Genomic DNA, 21,751 nt, shown 5'->3' on the forward strand with positions numbered 1-21,751 from the left:
CTTTGGCTGTTCTAAAAGCTGCCTTTAGTGCATCATGGCGATTCAAAGGGATTTGCCAATAGCTTGATGCTGAATCCAATGACGTAAAATATTTTGACTGGCCTAACTCATCTAGGAGATCATCTAACCTAGGCATTGGGTACACATCATGTATGGTTATCTTATTCAAGGGTTTAAAATCTATACAAAATCTATGGGCCGTCTTAATAGGCAAATGACTATATGTTCTGATAATATGTTTCACATTTGCACTAGGTTATTGTAGCATGTCCCAAGCTTGGAGTAAGGGTCTTAAAATTTGAAAGTATTGTTGGCAGTCAATCAGCCCGTTTGGTCGTCACCTAGATCGCCGCCCCGGACTAACCGCTGTGCAACAAATCAAGCCTTCTTATTTTGAACAAACTTGTAACCGTTTCTTGAAGAATGGGTAGTACCTGTGTGGTTGTAAAGGGGAAAAGGGGGATTAGTCGGATGTGCGGATTAGAGGGTAGGGAAGACTTGGTCTACCCAGCTAAGATTGTAGGAAAAAGAGTGTGTTTTCACCAGGATGGTTCAGCCTTTACCATCCCGAAGGTTTTTCTTGACATGCAATATGGTTTGTGGGTGAGATTGATCATCTCCACCACAAAATGCATTTGCTTTTGTCTGTTCTCATCTGCTGTGCCTATGATTTTGAACTCCTTGACCTTGCCCTCTAGCGGGCCGAATTTCTTGATCAAGTCTTCATTATCAAGGCTGGCTTGATCTCGGCCTCCCCCTCAGACGGCAATTTAAACATTTAGCAACATATAGGGGGTCAAATAATTTCTTCTCACCTGATGGCAGCATGATGACGTTGTATTTTTGGAGCTGCTCCAACTGCTCCACAGCTTTGAAGTTATGCTAGAGCTCCTCCCAGGGTAGTTCCACGAATTGTTTTAATCCCATCCTTTCCTATCCAGCCATTCGGCATAATTATCTACCTCCTTATATAGGGTGGACGAGAGGTACTTGAATTCCACCATCCTTTTAAGCAGAGTTAGGGTTGAGGGACAGAAGGCAGGGGTGAAAGCAGAGTTTAGCACAGAAAAGTTTGAGAGCACAGTGCAGTAGGAAATTTTTGCACAATAGTGACATGCAAATTAGGCCTTCGATGGAGAAGTTTCCAGTCGTTGTTGTGATGCATGCCTCCCCTTGGTACATCCATAACTGCTTGACATCTCCATGATTTTCCCAAATCCTTTTCAAATCTAACCATGAGTGCCTACTACATGAGTTGCGTCATTAATGGCCGAGTTGAGGAGGGGCAACGGTGATGCAACACGTTTCCCTTTCCATCCATGCATCCTTTTTCAGGGTGGTAACCTCAATTTTCCTGCCACATCCACGTTGTTGCCAGTTGGCTCCTCGTTCTCTGTGCATACTGCAATCGTATTTACATAGGTAGTGCCTAATTTTACATTTTGTTCTTTCTATTTTCATTCTCTCTTAGAATCCTGACCGGCTTCCAATTCCCGGGACTTGGATTCTGCTTGTTAGAACCAGGAAAGCTAAAAATAAGATGGATGGGCCCATTCAGAATTGTCAGAAAAATGGGGACATGAACCTTCGAGCTAGCAAGCCCGTTCCTAAGAGAGCATGCTGATGAGGGTCCGGACAGGACAAGCCTAGCCAAGAAGAGGGAAGAAATCGCAGCAGGAAGCAGGAAAGAAGCTGGTGTGCAATGATAGAGAAATCAAAGAAAGGATGTTGAGGTGCCAACTGGAGCTAATTACAGCCTAGAGCAGCGGAAGTGTCTTGATAAAGGAAGTGGAAAGGAATCCGGAAGAATTCTGGATAGGAAAGCTGACAAGGGAATGTTAGGGAAAAGAAAGGGAAGCAAAAGAGGAAGAATGTACAGAGGCCAGGGTACGCCCACTGGACAACAAGAGAAAAGCAGCAACTCCATGAAGGAATATGACCTATGAGAGGATCTTAGCAAGATGAAACTAAATATCACACTGGACCAAATATTGAATCTAGTTCCCAACTACAGGCAAAAGCTACTTCAGGCCATAGTACCAAATAAGAGATTGGCGCAGATGCCTCTACAGGAAATGAAAAATCTGACAGTAGAATGTAGGAATGTGAAAACAATCTAAGACTGTGACACATCCATTCCGGAGGTGACCATAAAGGTCAGAGGAGGGAAGAGAGTGACGAGGGTCATCCTAGATGGAGAATCAAGAGTAAACATAATATCAGGCAGCCTTGCCAAAAAGCTAGGAATCACGAACATGCAGCTTCTCGTTTATGTATTTTCTATGTGCGTGCTTCCCAGGGTCTCGGTTCTCTCTCTCTCTCTCTCTCTCTCTCTCTCTCTCTCTCTCTCTCTCTCTTTCTCTCTCTCTCTCTCTCTCTCTCTCTCTCTCATCGGGAGGCTCTTGCCTCAGGTTCAAAGACCTCATGCATTGTCTTTATAGCCTCCATGGAAGAATCCAGAAGCTTGCTGAAGATAAGCCTTCGCAAATGTTCACCCAACCACCTTGTGCAAGTCTAAAGCTCCATTTTTTTCCCATCTCATGGGTCCAACCTTCGACCCACTATCCATTGCTAGGCCCCCATATTCAGTTCTTTTTGGAAGGGTTCAGGTTCATGATTCTAAGACATATAAGTAATCTTGAATTCAAACATAAACGATTAGAGTAAATAGAACTAGAATGCACGGGTGGAAAGGATGTGTTCTCTTTTAAATTTGTTTATAATGTTGATGTTGATGTGTTGCACTTTTTTTTACTACGGCACCCAAAAAGTGCACGCTGACTGGATGGACCTTCTTTCACTATGTGACAATTGGATCCCTCTGAGATTTGTCCTAAGTCTACTTAGCTAGCTAGCCTCGCACAAAGCCATCCATAGTATTAGGGCACCTTAAGGCTGATGCTTAACTTTCAAAACACCACACAGCTTATAGCAAATCCCACACAATTTAAGCCTTCCCTAAACATGCCTCTAACTTAGTAATAAGTAGAGGGGTGTAGCTTTAGCTCTATGCACTACTTAATAAACACCACATGTGTGTAGCTTAAAGTTCGACTCAACGCATAATCTATAGAACTTAGCAAGCACATAAAGCACGCAACTTAAATAATATTCACATAGCCTTACACTTGAAATAAGTGCAATTTAAGGCTCAAAAAGGTTCAATGCATAAATAACACACAAGTTACACCCACATCTCTTCACATGTACAAAAACCAAAAACATCCATGCAGTGATTTTGTGGAAGCATGGCTAAGGATATTCTTTGGGACAGGGTATTTTGTCCCATTCAGGACACCCCAACCAACAACGACCATCATTTCTAGCACTAGACGATGCACATTTGTTTACAAGGAGCACCATTCTTGTCATGTCTTGATGAAAAAATGTGTATGCAATGGCACGATTCGAACCCATTTGAAGACATAGCTTTAAAATTGTTTATCAAGTTATGTCAAATTTTTATCAAGTTACGTCAATTTTTTGACTAGTGTGATGACCAAAAAGTGCACGTCGACCATCTACTACATGCACCCATCTGAAATATATCATGAGGCTAGAAGCATGGTGGTGTTATGTGGTAGATGTAGAAACCATAATAGTGGTGTGATTCCCTTGGTTTGCCATGCTAGAATGGCTAAAGCTCATGGAATCAAGCTATTGCTAAAAGAGTTGACTTGGCACCAGGCTATGAGGAGTCACCCCATTGATTCTTGCATGGCCTTTAAGGTAGCGGATTTAAGCTTATCACCCACCCATGCAAAATAAAGCTAAAAGCCCATGCTGGTTAAAAACATTTCCATGCTAATTAAACCCTCTTATGCATGCTTAACAAAGACTAATACCCATGCTAATTGAGGCTTTATACCCTCTCCCTTTCATCCTTAAACCCAGTCTAATTAAGGCTTTATATGTTATCCCCACTTTATGTTGAGATGTCAAGCTCAACATGAGCTGACACTCATGAGGCGCCTGCATGACCGTTCGACATTTACATCACTAGCGGGTTTGGTAGTAGCTGGCACCGACATATCTTCGCTAGAGATTCTACAGCTGGACTACACCGACTAGTCCACACCTACCCACTCCACTTAGTGTGTTTACATTATGGACTGCTTGTATATACTCTATTGTGTGTTAGTCACTTTACCTTCTTTGTATACCTCTTTTGTTGTGTCAAGAAGAAGAAGAATTTTCACCCTCTCGAGAACCTTGTGTGTTCTCTTCTAAGTGTGTGTGTGTGTTCTCTTCTAAGTGTGTGTGTGTGCTTGCAAGAGCTCAATATCTCTTCCCCCTGCATCTTTTCATGGTATCAGAGCCTGGTTCATGCTAAGGGTTGAGCAGCAAGCAAGAGAAGAATAGGAAGCGGTACAAGGGTAAGAGCTTCATCTACTCTTCCCCCTTTGTGTTGGCTAGTACACCCTTGTTAGGAGCTCTTTGGGAGGCATTGGCAAACGAACTCCAATTAAGGAGCTTTCTTCATGGGAGCAAAGCTACAGGACTATTATTATGTCCGTTGGACTTACTTTTTGTGTGGACCTCCGTTTTTCAGTTCGCAAGCACTCACGGGCACTGCGGCAAGTTTCGATTCTCTGCAAAACTCTGTTTTTGGAACTGCATGAAGGGCGGATGGTTGTGCAGACACTGTGTGTACTGCAAAGAGGTCTCAAAGTTGCCATTGGGTGTTTGTATGCAAATTGAGGTCATTGGTTGTGACAGTTTAGGTACAGATGAGCACTGCTGCAAAAAATACAACAGTTTGTGCAGGTCAAATAAGAGTGCTGTTTTTGGTAAATTTGTGTTATAGAAAAGATGTCGAATGATGGAATAAACCAAATTGTTGCAGAGAAGCTTGACAAGAACAACTTCCATGCTTGGAGGTTTAGATTGACAAATTTCCTGATGGGAAAAGGTTACCGGGACTACATTGAAGGTGAACATGAGGAGGCACCATAGATATCGGAGATTAATCCAACTGCTACAGATGTAAAAGAGTTCAAGGATTGGAATCAAGGAGCAAGGAAAGTCATGTATTGGCTTTCTATTAGTATACATGACACCATGATTGGGCATATATAGGATGCCAAATCACTTAAGGAGGCATGGGATACCTTACTGAAGCTGTATTTAGTTAAATAATGAGCTTCATACTGTGGAGAATAAGAATATGTCTGTGAATGATTATGCCTTGAAGATCAAGGGCATTGTGTAATCCCTTGCATCAAATAGTGTTTCTGTTGATGATGATGATAAGGTGGAAGTGTGTCTATGTGGTCTCGAGCCACAATATAAGGCATTCAAGATGTCTATTCAGACTCGGGAGAACATTCCCAACTTCACACATTTGGTGTCAATGTTGATCATTGAAGAGAAGAACTTGGGTGAAGATCATCAGTCTTCAATAAAATAAAAACAATTCAGAGCAGCAGGCCTTCTACACAAGTGCAGGTAGAAGACGAGGTAGAGGTCGTGGACATGGCCAAGGTGGTGGCCGAACAAGTAATTATAATTATGGTCAGCAGCAACAGTCCCAGGATTTGCAACAACAACACACAGGTGGAAGAGGCCAGTTTAGAGGCAAGGGGAGTCAAAGAGCTCAAAGAGGCCAGTTTAGAGGCAAGGGGAGTCAAAGAGGTCGTGGTAATTGGCAAAGGCAGCATAATGATACACGAGGTTGTTTTTACTATGGTAAGTCTGGACATGTGTAGGTAAATTGCTATAAGAACTAGAGTGACATGCGAAATGGAAAAGTGTAGCAAAACAACTAAGAGGTTGTTTGTTATGCAATATGTGGTTAATGTTGTGTCCAGAAATGATGTAGCAGCATTTAAAGATGATGTATGGTATGTTGATTTAGGTGCTTCAAACCACATGATAGCCATGGTGAGTGGTTCAAGGAAATGAAGAGAGTCTTGAAAGACCAAGTTTTGTTGAAACAGGGGATGACGCTGCTCATCCGATTGCTCATGTTGGGGATGTGCCATTGTCTATGCAGGATGATAAGGTGAAGTACCTTGCAGATGTACTTCATGTTTCGAACATTATAAAGAATCTAGTTTCTGTTGGCCAGATGATTGAGCAAGGTTTACAGGTCCAATTTAACCCTGATGGCTGTTATGTAGAAGACTTTAAAGATAAGTGCACGTTTACATTGAATGTAAATATGCCCGAAGTGAGTGTTACAATGTTTGCAAATGGTTCAGGAGTTGTTGTAGATACAAACATCTGGCATAAGAGAATTACATTCTTGTACTTTAAAATCTTGTTGATAATGCAACTATACTTACTTGATCCATTGATCCAATGCAGGTGTATTGTCAACCTTACAATCCTCATGCAGAGGATGGCAAAGATGTGCCATTCATCCTTATCATTCAAGATGATTGGATGTTACAAATATCATTACGTTTCTCTCAAAATAATTCATAGACTTCCATTATATGCTATTGTCCTACCAAACCAGCATGAAATGGGTATACCCTTGTGGTTCATGATGTGCACTAATGATCCAGGTTCCAACGAAGAAAGCATTGCCTTAGAGTTAACCTTCATTCGCAAGAAATCTAAAGATTCTGATGCACTGCCAAGCGAGGCCTTCAAAGCCACATCTGAATAGTTGCAAGAGACCAATTGAAGAGCACTGTAATCAAGAATGCAACTAACGGTTGATATGTGGCATTCACTGACGAAGGCAACAATCTGAAAGTGGTAAGTAAACGCATCTTATCGATGCACAACTGGGAGATAATGATCAGGGGCAGTTGTACCCATAGAGTCAAAGTACATCATGGCACCCTTCTTGCTTGGCAATCCTGGGATTCTCTTAATGCAACTATTAAACATCACAAATAGAATCCAATAGGTTTTATTTTTTTACGAGCTTTTTTGGCATCTGCGAGGATTTCACGAGCTTTTTCATAACCATAAGCTTATGAGCTTATGAATTACAAAACCTCAAAGCTACCAACCTCCATAGTCACATGTATATACAACCCACAGTATCCTTATATATTCATGTAATGTAACAGCCCACCAAAATGACTAATAAAAATTTGAGCTATGCATATATACATGATGCTCATAACACCAAAATGAGGTCCACAAGCTCATAGGATGCTTATGCATATCTTACCAAATCGAAACAATGAGCTACACACATAACACCAAAATGAAAACCATAAGCACATCACACCAAATCCAAACCATAAGCAAGCTTGTGCATACTACCAAAATGAGAACCATAAGCTCGTAGGAAGCTTATGCATATCACACCAAATCCAAACCATAAGCTTATAAGCTTATGAATCACAAAACTAAAGCTACTAACCATGTACATACAACCCATAATATCCTTATATATTCATGTAATATCCAAATATACATGATGCACATAACACTAAAACGAGGTCCACAAGCTCATATGATGCTTATGCATCTCTCACCAAATCAAAACAATGAGCTATCCATATATACACACACAACACCAAAATGAAAACCATAAGCACATCACACCAAATCCAAACCATAAGCAAGCTTGTGCATGCTACCAAAATGAGAACCATAAGCTCGTAGGGAGCTTATGCATATCACACCAAATCCAAACCATAAGCTTATAAGCTTATGACTCACAAAACTAAAGCTACTAACCATGTACATACAACCCACAATATCCTTATATATTCATATAATATCCAAATATACATGATGCACATAACACCAAAATGAGGTCCACAAGCTCATAGGATGCTTATGCATATCTCACCAAATCCAAACAATGAGCTATCCATACATACACGCATAACACCAAAATGAAAACCACAAGCACATAGAAATCTTATGCATATCACACCAAATCCAAACCATAAGGAAGCTTGTGCATAATTCCAAAATGCGAATCACAAGCTCGTAGGAAGCCACCAAATCCAAACCATAAGCTTATAAGCTTACGAAATACAAAAACTCATAGCTATTAACCATGTACATACAACCCACAATATCCTTATATATTCATGTAATAGGAAGCCCACCAAAATGACTAATCAAAGATTGAGCTATCCATATATACATGATGCACATAACACCAAAATGAGGTCCAGAAGCTCATAGCATGCTTACGAGGTCCAAAATATCCATGTATCAAAAAATCCTTTTATATCTATGTATACACGATCACTCAACTTGACTAATCACAAATTGAGCTATCCATATATACATGATATGTATAACACCAAAATCAAAACCACAAGCTCATAGGAAGCTTTTACATATCATACCAAATCCAAACAATGAGCTATCCATATACACGATGTGCATAACAAAAAAATGAGAACCATAAGCTCATAAGAAGCTTATGGATATCACACTAAATCCAAACCATAAGCTTATAAGCTTATGTAAAACAAAAAACATCCATGTAATATAGTTGTATGTTAAAATAGGATAAAGTTCACTCATCTTCTGGATCACATAGAAGATCCATGAGGACATTGTGTGCAAGATATGTGTCTCCCTCAATGCAAAGACAATGGCGATGCAAGTCCTTTCATTGGCGTCCCAACTCTTCACATCCGTCAAAGACATCAATAACACAATCTCCAGGAACCATGAAGGTACTAACAAGCCACCTGTCAACCATAAAGATCATTGCTTTCATCAATCCTATAAAAGACCATTCATTTATATTCAAATAGATTGGTTTTGGACTTACTTGTAGAAATTCTCCATTCTGTCTGCACCCCCACATATGTAAGAACCCCCCACCTTTGTTCATTCAAAGGAGAGTCGATGGCTTGACTCATGCAACATACTGCTTTTGGCATTAAATAGTGTCTTTGATATCTTCTCACCCGCGTCCCGATCCATCTTTGGGAGTGCATGCTTGCCTCGCCAAAAGACCCCCATCAACAAGGTTTGCACCTAGAAGAAGCACCACACCATACAAAATTTTGTAGCAATAATACGTGAGAATATGTGATAGAGACAAAGCATATATATTAAATAGGTTTAGAACAATCATGAATTTATTAGTCAAAAGCAACATGGCTTTTGAGAAGTCAATGTGGAGGTATATATTTGTGGCAAATCGTATATAGCAATGCTTTTGGTCAAGACTAGGGTGCGGGCTGGACAGGATGGCCAACCACAGGATACAGGCTAAGCAACACATGTATGGCAGCCTACATTATCTACATGCTGCCCTACAGATCTATTAAATCCACCCTGCATGCTGCCACATTACATATACATGCTCCCCATACATCTTCACACTGTTCACAAGCTACGACATCTACAGGCCATCCATTGGCGGCCATGTCATCAGGAGGCCACCCATTTAGCTGCCACCGGTTTAGGGTGTCGTGGCATCACAGCACAAGTGTGGTGAAAATGCACTGAATTGTTTTGCACATATTGCAACTAGAGGGTGTTCTCTAGTCTCTCCAAGATCATGTTTACTTGCAGCATAAAAGCCTTGGCAGCATTGGAGCCAAAGTAAAATACAATCTATGATTTCTAAAAAAGTGTTTCAAATCCGGTCATGCTCAGTAGCATTCTCAATGCTTGCAGTCATGCATGTCTGGTAGATAAGGGCTGCACATTCTTTGTGGCCGCCATGATTGATCTCCTTGGCGGTACTACTTAGCTGGCCAAGATGAGAGTGGCATGACTGGATCATATGAGAAAAGTCCATCGGATCATATGACCATGGTATTGAGGCACTTAAACAAGCCACTTGTAGATTTACAGAAGAAATGGTCGAGGCATGGGGAGAAACACACACTACTCACTACATGGTAATGTTATATTTCTTGTGTCCTTGTAGTATGTTCTTCATACTGTTTGTTGACTTTTTGTAATTTTCTATGCAGCATATATTGTATGCACATGGGCCATACTTTCTCGATAGATATGGCTCTTTAGCACTTTGGAGCAATCAAGGCATGGAGAAATCACATATCCAAGCAAAGGCCGTGTATTTTAAGGGCACTCGCCATGGTGGTGGCAAAGTCAAGAGTACTACGCTCCATGAAATGTTCAACTGGTTCTATCGCGTTCTAGTTGGCAAAAAAAGGCAGAAATCTCGCGGTAATTTGTCTCTTAGGCATCAAATAATGAAAACTGTTAATGCAAGAAGAACTGAAGGATACAACCGATCAAATGCTAGGGAGAGACTACGGTAGTGGGTAGCAAGCAAGCGTCGGTGTGGTTCCTCATGGGCTTAAACTATCTGATTATAATCTTTTTGTGTTTTTAAATTTTCTAAAAGTTTTAAAAATATATATTTATAGACATATTTAAGTCATTTTTCATTTATAACCACCACATTTCAATTTCTTCTTTGTGCTCTACTCTCTCTTGCCCTCCCACTATCTCTCGCACGTACATACCTAGGCCATGCCAGAAGAACAGGAGCAAGACGAGCGGTTTTTCGATCAACTCGGCCCACTACCTGCTACAGCAAAAAGGACAAATCTACCTATAGTAACAGAGCAAGAGGCAAAGGAGATGAGAGAAGAAGAGCGCAGGAAGGAGGCCGAAGAAGCGCAGCGTAGGAAGGAAGCTAAAGAAGCAGAGCCTAGTAGAGAAGCGGAAGAAGAGCGGCGTCGAAAAGAAGTCGAGGAAGGTCAAGGGAAACCACCCGAGATTGTTATTGAGGCCGACACCCTAGAGCAGCTAGAGGTTATCTTACAGAACAGGGAGGTCGAGCTCTTGTCCTATGGCATCACAAAAGATACCATTGACAAAGAGTTTGCTCTTTGTGAGGGCGGCTTGGGAGAAAGAAATGCAAAAGAGACAGCAGCTCAAAGAGGACGCAAGGAGGGCAAGCCAAGCATAGCCACAACATCCAGCCCAAACAGGACGCAAGGAGGGCAAGCCAAGCATAGCCACCAGCAGCCACCACAACATCCAGACGTCCAGTCAAGACGTGTGGCAAAAGAATGGAGGAGACCAGCTAGAAGAGGAAGAACGTGCACAAAAGAAAAAGAAGTTCAGGTCTGAACGACCACCGTGGGAGAATCAAAGACCACCACCGCCTCCACCGGTTACAAAGAAGAAGAGAAAATGGAGGCCAAGGACAGTCGCGCTACGAGAGATTAGGAAATATCAGAAAAGCATAGATCTTCTCATCCCCAAGGCACCATTCTCTCGACTGGTGAGAGAAACAATGGAAAAATTTACTGACAGGGTTGACCGCACAGCTCTTGAAGCTCTTCAAGAAGCTGCTGAAGATATTGTAGTTTCCGTTTTTAAAGACTCAGTGCTGTGTATGGTACATGCCAAGAGAGTCACTTTGAAGCCTGTAGATATGGCCCTAGCCCTATGCCTACGTTTAGAGCATAGCCTTCTACCTCAATAGGCTAACCCACTTTGTAATTCTCCCTACAAACTTTTGTAATGTTCCCAAAATCTTTTGTAGCATTTTCAAACATTAATGGAAGCTTTTTGAGTTGTGTTAAATTCTTTGTTGAGTCCAATTTTTTTTGTATGCTCAGTGCCAATGAACATTTCATTAAAAAAAATATAAAAGCACTATACACACAGGAAAAAACACACACAAACACACACACACACACACACATATATATACACACATATATATATATATATATACACACACACACACATATATATATACACACACATATATATATATACACACACATATATACACACACACACACACACACATATATATATATATACAAAAAAGGTAGAGTCTATAAAGTCACCTAGAGACCCTTATTGAGGGCCTTATGAGCCTCACAAGACAAAAAAAATAAAAAAAATAAAAAAATTCCATGTGCGCTACGGCGCGTTAAACCAGGTCAAAATGTAGATTTTCGCGCCGTAGCGCACATGGCCATTTTTTAATATTGATATTTTTTTTGGTCTTGGGATGCCTATAGGGCCCTTTGGGTGCCCTAATAGCCCCAAAATCTTATATATTTATATAAGATATTATATATATATATATATATATATCTTATAATAGCCCCAAAATCTTATAATATCTTATGTCTTATATATATATATATATATCTTTATATATATATATATATATATATATATATATATCTTTTGATAGTCCCAAAATCTTATATATATATAGGTACACACACACACACACACACACACACACACACACACATATATACATATATGTGAGTGTGTATAGATCTATAAATACAACATTTTTTCATACCACTCTAACCCAATCCCGAATACTTTTTTTAATCACGATCACATTTAAAATGAATCCTAAACAATATTTTCTATTAACACATGAACAAAAGCTTGAAATTGTGAGGCTTGAAATGGTATATCATAAGTACGCCAGGAAAAATCACAACTTACAATGCACAACAAAATTTTTTTATTAAACTTGGAAGAGAAGTTTGCATTACATCTTTTTAATAAGCTCTTGGAAGAGCTCAAAAGAGAGAGTTCTAGAGGCTGGTTTCTGGCCTAAGCTTTGGAATATATCACTCGGCTCGTTGATTCCTTGAGCCTGAGAAAGGGCACAATGGCCTAAAACTGAGCCGGGATGCTTGCCCGTAAAGCAATACAAGGTAGCTTCCCTAGCTACCAAAATACATTTATTTATGTTTGAGGCTAAGGGGTCCTCCGACAAGACTGCACTAAGTGCTTTACATTTTAGGAGCTCGGCATAGGCGATCTCTGAATAGTCTAAATGAAAAACCCGCACTATGTCAGTTCTGAGGGCAGGTATGTAGTGCCAAAGAGATGCATCTCGACCCTCTGACTTTGGCCGCGTTCCTTCTACGCGCATAGCAAACTTGTCCACTTCAAAAGCAGTCTATCAACATGTCAATATAGAAGTTAGGAAGCGTGAAATGATACAACTAAAAATAATTTGCTTTACAACTAAGAAGTTAGGAGATACCTCAGTTGCATCGTCACTTGCAACTAGTTGCTCATTTGGCAAGTTTATGCTTCCTTGGTCTTGAGCATTGCCAGCAATCAAGGGCATGTGTGGTTCAAAGGCAGCTACGCTCTCATAGAATTGCACATCTTGCTTTATTTCAACGAGCGCTTTGGCCACTACATCTTCCAAGGAACTGCTACCAATATCGTATGCAAGCACTTTTGTGAGGTTGTCATCTTCAAAAGAGATTTTCACTTTCCCTTTGTCTTGACCCCCAGCATTCATGGCAATAATAGACAGTGCCTCATCCTTGCGAAACCCGAGTGTCTTGGCAATGTCATCTAGAAACAAAAATTCTTTCCCATCAATAATGATTGGATGCAAAGACATGACAACAAGGTCTGGGACCTCCTCAAGTACTTCATCGCCCTCTAGAAGTAGGTCCGGAACCTCCTTGGGGACATTCTCTTGTAGAGCCACCAATGCCATTGAGGCCTCCCATTGTTCTGTAACATTCTCTTCCTCAGCATGGGCCTCTTGGACCTGCTCCATTAGCTTTGCTTTGCCCTTTTCTTTTTCCTTGCCACTTTCTTTCACCACACCCTCTTGTAACAGAAGGACCAAAACCATGTCCCAGCTCACGAAAGAAAGAAGTGCCGATGTTACCCATTTGTAGATCCAAGGGCAAGTCTTTCTCCTCATTCTTGTAGTCCTTTTCTGTGAGGGATTTTAAAAACCTTGATAGGCGGAATCTAAAATTCTTGTCTTCCCTGAATATGTACTTGATGAGGTCAACCGAAACCCATAGGCCCTCATCACCCTCAAACATGATGGAGTACGTGCTCATGTGTTGATCCATATACTCAATGACATCTGTAAAAGCATCTGCGTGTAGATGCATTGTTGCATGCACATGAATTGCTCCCTCAAACATAGGGACGATCTCATCAACCCTATGAAGTAGCTCAAGCTTTCCTAGCTATGCAATAAGTGCGTCAAGTAGAGGTGCCATGACTATGAGTGATTGCAAGAAAGAGAGAGTGTGTGATACATAAAGGTGTGCGAAATTGAGAGCAAGTGTTAGGAGAGAACGGTAATTGACAATTGATGAAAATGAGTAAAGTATCGTTTATAAATGGGCGACCTTGTTATAAAATTTTTAAAAACTTTTAAAATTTTTAAGTACAAATTTTTTTTTTAAATGGTATGCGAAAGCAAGAACGTATCCTTCTATCACAAGGTCATTTCTAATTTACTAGTGGCTCAAGCCACAGACGCTTGTGTGACCAACCTTACACTATCACAAAAAAATAAAACTTGCACAAGACAATTGAAAAACCTTAATAAGACAGGCAAAAAAAATTGAAATTGTATTTACTTCAATCCAAGATTACATATCCAGTGGTTGTTTGATAGCTACACAGCCAGGGAAAGTAATTTCTCTACAAAGAAAAGATCGTTCCGGCCTTTTGCGCACTACTCTTCCATTGATTATCAAAGCAAAATCACCACTCAGTGAGAATCGAAGAACTAAGTAGTCACGTAAGTTGGCAAGGGACCAGTCATCATTCACATCAACATCTTCTACATCCCCACCTTACATGGATATATGTAGCACACCCTGTTCTGTAGAGGTTGTGTCGGAGTCTAACGCCTCCCATTCTCCATATCGCCTGTAAGGAAGAAACGCAATGGACAACTGTTGCTTGGCAATATGGTAGCGCATCACAACCTTCTCAACTATTACTCCGCATGTGATGGTGTCTCCATTGTGTTGAACAACTTTTTTATCCCATGCAGGTGATAAGAAACAAGTGAGAGCTCTCTCCCCCTTTGCAATCCATAAAGTTCGGGTGCGATGTGTGTCACTTGTACAGAACAGGTACATAAAGAGGTGTAGAGGTATGAAGCAGGTTATGGTCGTTTTGTGAGATCCATATGTGCACTTCATAGCATTTTGCACCTTGCTTTCGATCTGCAAACAAGCCATGGCCACTGAAGCATTGTCTGGAATTGGCCATTCAATAGATGTGAGAGTTGGTGTAGGTTCTGGAACTAATTTTCCAGTACCATTTGCTGTCGTGGGAACCACATATGTATCCTCATAGAAGAAGATGTTTCGTGCAAGAAGTTGTGCAGCTGGACACCCTCCAAAGATTAAACTACCAAGCTCCACATGGTATGCTTCAAAGGTTCCTGAAATTGCCTCCATAGGCTCCCACTCACTATAGTTTGAGGGAAAAATATCTACGCAGAGGAACCCAAGAGAACAATCAAAGCAGTGCTCAGTATACCATTATTAGCACACAATTGATTTAAAAACAAGAATATAAAGTGGTGAAATGACTTACAATTTGCAGGAAATCGTTGACGTTGGTCATGGTCTGCTAGTGTCAGCTCTGTTGCCTTGTAAACATGTTGGACGTTGGCTAGCTTTTTTCCATCACGATCTTGTTTGAGCTCCAATATCCGCCCTTTCCAATGGTGACTTTGTATATCAACGTATCGCTTTGACACCTTGTGGGTTCCTCTTGTACTAGGCTGCATCGTAATCCAATTCCACTTCTCGTACTATTTGATGTTCCAGTGCCCATCCTTATCTTGAGCACTGCTACAAGAGAGAGATTGAATACTGATCGGAGGCCTTCGAGCTTTAGAAGAAGACATCAGATGTATATATTAGGGAGATTATAAACCTTGATGGCAAAGGAAAATAGAATGGTGAGGAAAAAACTTAGACTAGGAAGATGTACATAAGAGAAGGAGTTGTAGAGCAAGTTCCAAGGGCTTGGCTGTGCTATTACTGCACTTTGAAAGAGGATATTAGAGGGGGTGAGAGGAGACAATGAGTAAGATTATGAGAGCCAAATCATTTGCAACTCAAGCTTCCATAGCTTGGCTCTGCTGTTACACTCTGTAAAAGGAGGTTGGACAAGGTAGAAGGATGAAGTAAGGAAGTGTAAGTGAGGATCAAACTTCCATAGCTTCTGAGAGGAGGTTGCAGATCAAGCTTCCATAGCTTGGCTCTGCTGTTACACTCTGTAAAAAGAGGTTGGACAAGGTAGAAGGATGAAGTAAGGAAATGTAAGTGAGGATCAAACTTCCATAACTTCTGAGAGGAGGTTGCAGATCAAGCTTCCATAGCTATAGATCTAGGTTTGTGAGTGGAGAGAGGTAGATCAAGAGGTAGATAGCTAAAAGAAGTAGTCTAGAGAGTGAAAAACGCCCTGCTATGAGAAAGGGGGAAGAGAGAGCGTTTTGGAGGGAAGATGGGAGAGAGGGATAGTGGAAAGTGAAGGGGAATGTGCATTGAATGCAAGATAATGATGGGAGCTCGTTTTTGGGCCTCTATCACTTTAGAGACCTTACTTAATGATGACTGCAGCTATTCTTTTCTATAAAAATAGAGGAAAAATTCATATATGTATAAATTTTTTAAGTTTTAGGTGATTTTAAAAATTAAAAAAGAGCCTATTTAGCCTATTATTCTAAGTTTGACCACTACCTTCTAGGCTCTTACAAACAATTGGTTTCAGTCCACATGTAATCTCCCTATTTGTCTATTTCTTAATCACCTCCATTAGGCAATGGCAAATAAAAGGGCCCAAAAAGACTCCATTGAGTTCCTAATGGGCTGGACAATAGATAAGACAAAGTGCAACCATTACATCCAAAACTCATCAAGTGGAGTAGTTGCTCCATGTTTTTTTAAGGGAAAACATCCTAGACCTGGCAGTGCCAAGGCACAACTAATGTGGTTATGTAATGATGATGTCACCCACACATGGCACCCAAACAACAACATCATTCATAAGCCTCAACGACCCACCGAGTGGCATGTGGACATTGGGATCACTAAAGCTGAAGCTGACATGCTAGAAGCAGTTGGGTTTTGTCTAAAAAGAGAAGGGAATGCAGTAGGCACACATTAGGAAGAAGTCCAAAAACATTGAAGCTGAGAAATAAATTCATAACAAGCCTTTAGAGACCGAAGATGCAAAGAACTTGAGAGCATTATTACATGACCATATCTTGAGAGGCAACTTGCACACTTAGAGAATCAATGCTAGGAAAGCTCATAAAGGAATGTGTCTAAGTGGGCATGGGTGTCACAGAACTCAAAACAAAACTCATTATAGGCCATGCCTTTATACATCAATTTTAGATGATGAGTCAATGACTGTAGCCAATGTGCCTTTGATAAGGCCAGAGCATAAGGAAGAAATGAGATCTTTGAGAGCAATCCTCTCAGCCCCTGTGACTATCACTATGGCTAGGAGACTTAACATGGAAGCCAAAAACTTGGAAGGAAGTCCATTAGTGCAAGAGAAATCAACTCAAGCCATCAGGGTGGGACACAAATAAGACTGACCACGATAACAAGGAAAACCCATAGAAGTACAAAAATCTTTCAATCAGTGTAGTGGCTAAATATTTTGAAGGTGATGACATGAAAAGAATTCCAATCAAATTGGATGGCATGGCCACAAATATAATTCTAGACAAGGACAGGAGTGAGCATAGCTACCAAAGACGTGGAAAAGATGGGGAACAAGCCCCTTAGTGAGGCCCCTACCCACCTGCCCTTGGATCCATGACCACTTGGCATGTGCAGAGGTTGGCTCCACTTGGGCCCCAAAATTCCATCACCACTGAGCCTAAGGGGGGTAATCATATAGCATAAGAACCCGCATGACACAAAAAAGAAAGACTCAAATAGCATTGATTTTCATTCATTCTCGACATACAAGAGAATAAAAGTAGGAAAAAATAAGTAATGATGCAAGTATGCTATAATTTATACAATATGTTCATGCAAGGTTTTTACAAGAGCTTCTTCATCACTCATAAAACTTGCAAAAAGGAAAGAACCAGACTCATCCGGCCCACCCATCAGGCCAGTACGTCATGTTACCCATTTCTTCTTTTTTACTTCACGGCGCTTGGCTATGGGGTTGATCGAGCGAGGGAGCATTGTGACCAAGGGTCGCTTTACACGATATACATTTTGGCCATCCCCTACACCCAAGGTCACTAATCCTTACCTCACCCATGATAAACTAAAGAACTTGAGTCAAGGTTGGTAAGACCCTAACCTCGCCACTCTCCACGACGAGTGTGAACCCTCTCACTACCTTGGTCCACCTTATCAGTTTATTTATCAACAATTATATCATTCTTTTTATCATAACCATTGCATAAAAACATAATTGTGCAGCACTTTGGAAACTATTTAACCCTTTTTATATCATTCTTTTTATCGTAACCGTTGCATAAAAACATCATTGCAGCACTTTGGAAACTATGTAACCGTTTTTATATTCTTCCATGATAAGTGAATTCTCATAGTAAGTAATGTGCTCACTTATATCTTCCTTAATACACCCAGTCAACACTTTGCCTTCAAAAGAGTAATTATATTACTTAATTACCATTACTTACAAATTAGCTATAAATAGAAATAACAAGACCTAGACTAGGAAAGATAATCCTTTTTCACTCACACACTCAGTTAGGGGATGCACAACATACATTAATTATGAACAATGTTAACATTTATATGGTCATTTTTCATACCTCTTCATATCTTATTATGCATAGAGGATAGAGGAGTTATAACCTCGGTCATCTTTGTATTCGTACATGAATGAAGTAATGAAATTGTCATTCTCTTTGTAGTTTCTGTGTGTTTGTATTCTTGTTCATGGCATAAACACTTTGGCGATCCTGCAGTCGGTTGGAAGCACTAGAATATAGTGATGACGGTGATGAAGGCAGCGGTGCTTAATGTCTGAGTCTTACCCTGGCGATTGTCGAAGCGGCCATGCAAAGCAGTGTCCAGGGGTGGCGAAGTGGTGGTTTTGGTGGGCGTGGGGTGACGGTGACGATGATACTGCCGTCCATGATGCAACTACACGAAGACTCCTGGCTCCGGTGTCGCCATGCAGACGTCGCCGCCCTTGGTAGTGTTGCGTGCATATGATGTGCTCATGATTTCATCCGATAAGCTGCGTTGTCCGGATCCGGCAAACTAACGGAGATGGTGACGACATGCTGATGTCATCCGGATCCAACAAACTGACACAGATGGTGACGACATGCTGACATCATCCGACAAGTTGGAGGCGATCCTCCCCTATAAGTCACACGGGATGGGAGGCATGGGATCAAGGGTCCCTATGAAAAGGCGGCCCCGTCGGCTAATGGGGATCGTTGATCCGAAAAATTGAGCCAGACGTTATCTTACTGCGCTTTCCCGCCCTTTTTTCCTTCTCCTCCTTCTTCATCGCTCTCCTTCTGCAGTTCAGTCGCCTCACCTGTCGTCCCTCTGCTTCAGAAATCGCAACAGTTCTCTCGCAGCAGCAGGATCTTCGCAAGCTGCTTTCGCTTCGCCACAGCAGTCACGAGTATGGCCATCCCCCCTGAGCGTGTAGATGTCCTCGTCAAAGCTGCCGTCGGAGAACCGGAAAGACTAGCCTCGATTACAGAAGCAGCTGCACCTCTAGTCGCGGGAGGGACCACTTTGGTGGGGAATTTCTCTAGGCCGCCGGGTGTGAGGGGCATGGGGTAAGCCTTGTCGAGAGCCTCGAGCCGGCGCCGAGAGTCCCCAGCAGCGACGGGGTGTGTTGCCTGAGATGGGGGGCCACCTGCAGCGCGTAGTCCACGTCGCTGGCCAGCTTGCGAAAGAGGCGGGCGGCGGTGCGCTGCTCTTCTGCCAGTTTGCGACGGCTGGAACTGGTTGATGACGGCCATCATGGTCGCGCAGCCGGCATTGAGCAGCAGCGTCGGCAAGCTCAGGCTCAAGCTGTGGGCCTGCCCGTCCAGGCCGCCCAGCACGCACGCCGTCATGGTGGCCACGGTGAGCGTGCGCTGGAAGAGCTTGTTCCAGTTGTCGCGCTGCTGAGCCAAGATGGCGTGCAACTCGGCTCTGTCACCGGCCGCATTAGCCAGCAGCCGCGCAGCTCCGCCACAAGGAAGAGATCCTCATGATCCTCCTCGGCTTGGCGTAGGCCCTTGTGGGTGTCCCAGAAACCGGGAGGGTCGGCCCTCATCGATGTATACAAGGGCCGCTGCGGCGAAGAAGAGGACGTAGTTCTCGCATGATGATTTTGCAGCAGCTCTTGCTGGGCACCCGCGACTAGAGGTGCAGCTGCTTCTGTAATCGAGGCTAGTCTTTGTCTCCATGAGTTTGGACTTGACAAGTTCTATTGCTCTTCACATTTTGGATATGGTGACATTTTTTGGTTATGGATATGATTATGGTTAGAGTTATGTCAATGATTATGGTTTTGATTTCATTTTGTTTATATGGTCTCAATGTGCAAAGTCAATGGTTATGGTTACATTTTGCATATGGTTATGACTAGAGTTATCTCAATGATTGTGGTTTTGATTACATTTTGCTTATATGGTCTCAACGTGCAAAGTCAATGGTTATGGTTACATTTTGCATATGGTTATGGTTAGAGTTATGTCAATGATTATGGTTTTTATTTCATTTTGCTTATATGGTCTCAACGTCTGAGGTGTGTATGAGTGTATGATTGTCCTTTGGAAATCTGTTTATTAACTTGTTTATTCATGCCATCTATGTCAACTGGACATGAGAGCATGTGTTCTTAGAAAATTTCCCACTATGGATATCTAATGCTCACTTTTGTGACATGGGCATGTAAAAATGTGACATGCGCAAATGCGGATGCTATAGCAGAACAGTGGATGCTAGATATATCTATTCCTAATCAAAACGTGGATCAATATATTGTTGTGTACTAGTTTGATCATAAAAATACTTTTAGCTTTTCAGTGTAGGTCTTCGCCATAGCCATGTGTCTTGAACATTTTAAGGAAATTGAATCCATAGCTTGAGGCCTAATGTATTGAAGCTTTTGTGTCAATATAGTTTGCATACACAAGCCAAGGAAGAACTTGCACGAACAAATACGATCGATAACTCTTCTTCGAGCCATGGAGGTAGGGATCTTCATGTATACACGATACACATAAGCGTGTGTGTTTGCCACGAGAGAGAGAGAGAGAGAGAGAGAGAGAGAGAGAGAGAGAGAGAGAGGTGATGTTTAAGGGATAATCCGCAGGCTAGCATACTCTCTTTGAATTTATGAAGAGATACGCATAGCCTTGCATATGTGAAATGTTAGGACATATGCACGCGTAACTAAGGATTTTCTCTCAAAGTTGGTAGATTTTATGTGTTGTAGATAGATTTAGGGTTTAGGGTTTGTTTGATGTTAGAAGCTTGATGTATTTTAGGAACATGCTCTATTCAAATTGGTACAAGACGAGGATGGCAAATGGTGGCGACATTGCCTTGCCTCTCAAGTATGCATAGATAAAAGTCAACGTTTCGAGAAAAGGGTGGATATGAAACGCCACCTTGAAACAAAACATGCGTGTACTAATATAGTACTCCCGCCTCTTCCAATGGGTCGCCCAAAAGCGCAAGAGAGACCGACTAAATCAAAGTCGGATAGATCGCGTGTCCAAAGTGAGGCGCGGTTTTACAACGAGGAGCTAAAAGCAAAAAATGCTAGAAAGGCGCACGAGAAGAGCAAAATAAAAGAGGGAGAATGGAGATGGAACCTCTTAAAGGAGAAGACAGGGTCTAAAGAGGAATGGGTACAGACTAACATTAGCTTGTGAGTAATTAAAGACTAACATTCTTTTTTTCAGCTTTCAAAAGGATGGTTTAAGCATGAAGATGTGGACAGACTAAAGAAGAACCTTTTTGAGTGGATCCAGAGTGCTGTAGAGAGAGTGCCGATGTCGAATTCTCCCTAAGGATGGACATATTTTACACTTTTATTACGGCTTTATAGTTTATGGTTATGGTCTTTTTAGTGGTTT

At 41.5% G+C, this 21,751-nt stretch overlaps 1 long non-coding RNA gene across 1 annotated transcript; it reads right to left on the minus strand.

Annotated features, from left to right (window-relative positions):
- Positions 1–8,233: 8,233 nt before the first annotated feature.
- Positions 8,234–9,624, minus strand: LOC147627190 (uncharacterized). Its single transcript, XR_015268532.1, has 2 exons — positions 8,708–9,624; positions 8,234–8,624 (listed from the first exon to the last, which is right to left on the minus strand). It is a non-coding gene; the product is annotated as an uncharacterized LOC147627190 (long non-coding RNA).
- Positions 9,625–21,751: the final 12,127 nt, after the last annotated feature.

Source organism: Cibotium barometz, chromosome 21 (assembly GCF_041138505.1).
Source record: "Cibotium barometz isolate CiBa-2024 chromosome 21, ASM4113850v1, whole genome shotgun sequence".
NCBI lineage: Eukaryota > Viridiplantae > Streptophyta > Polypodiopsida > Cyatheales > Cibotiaceae > Cibotium > Cibotium barometz.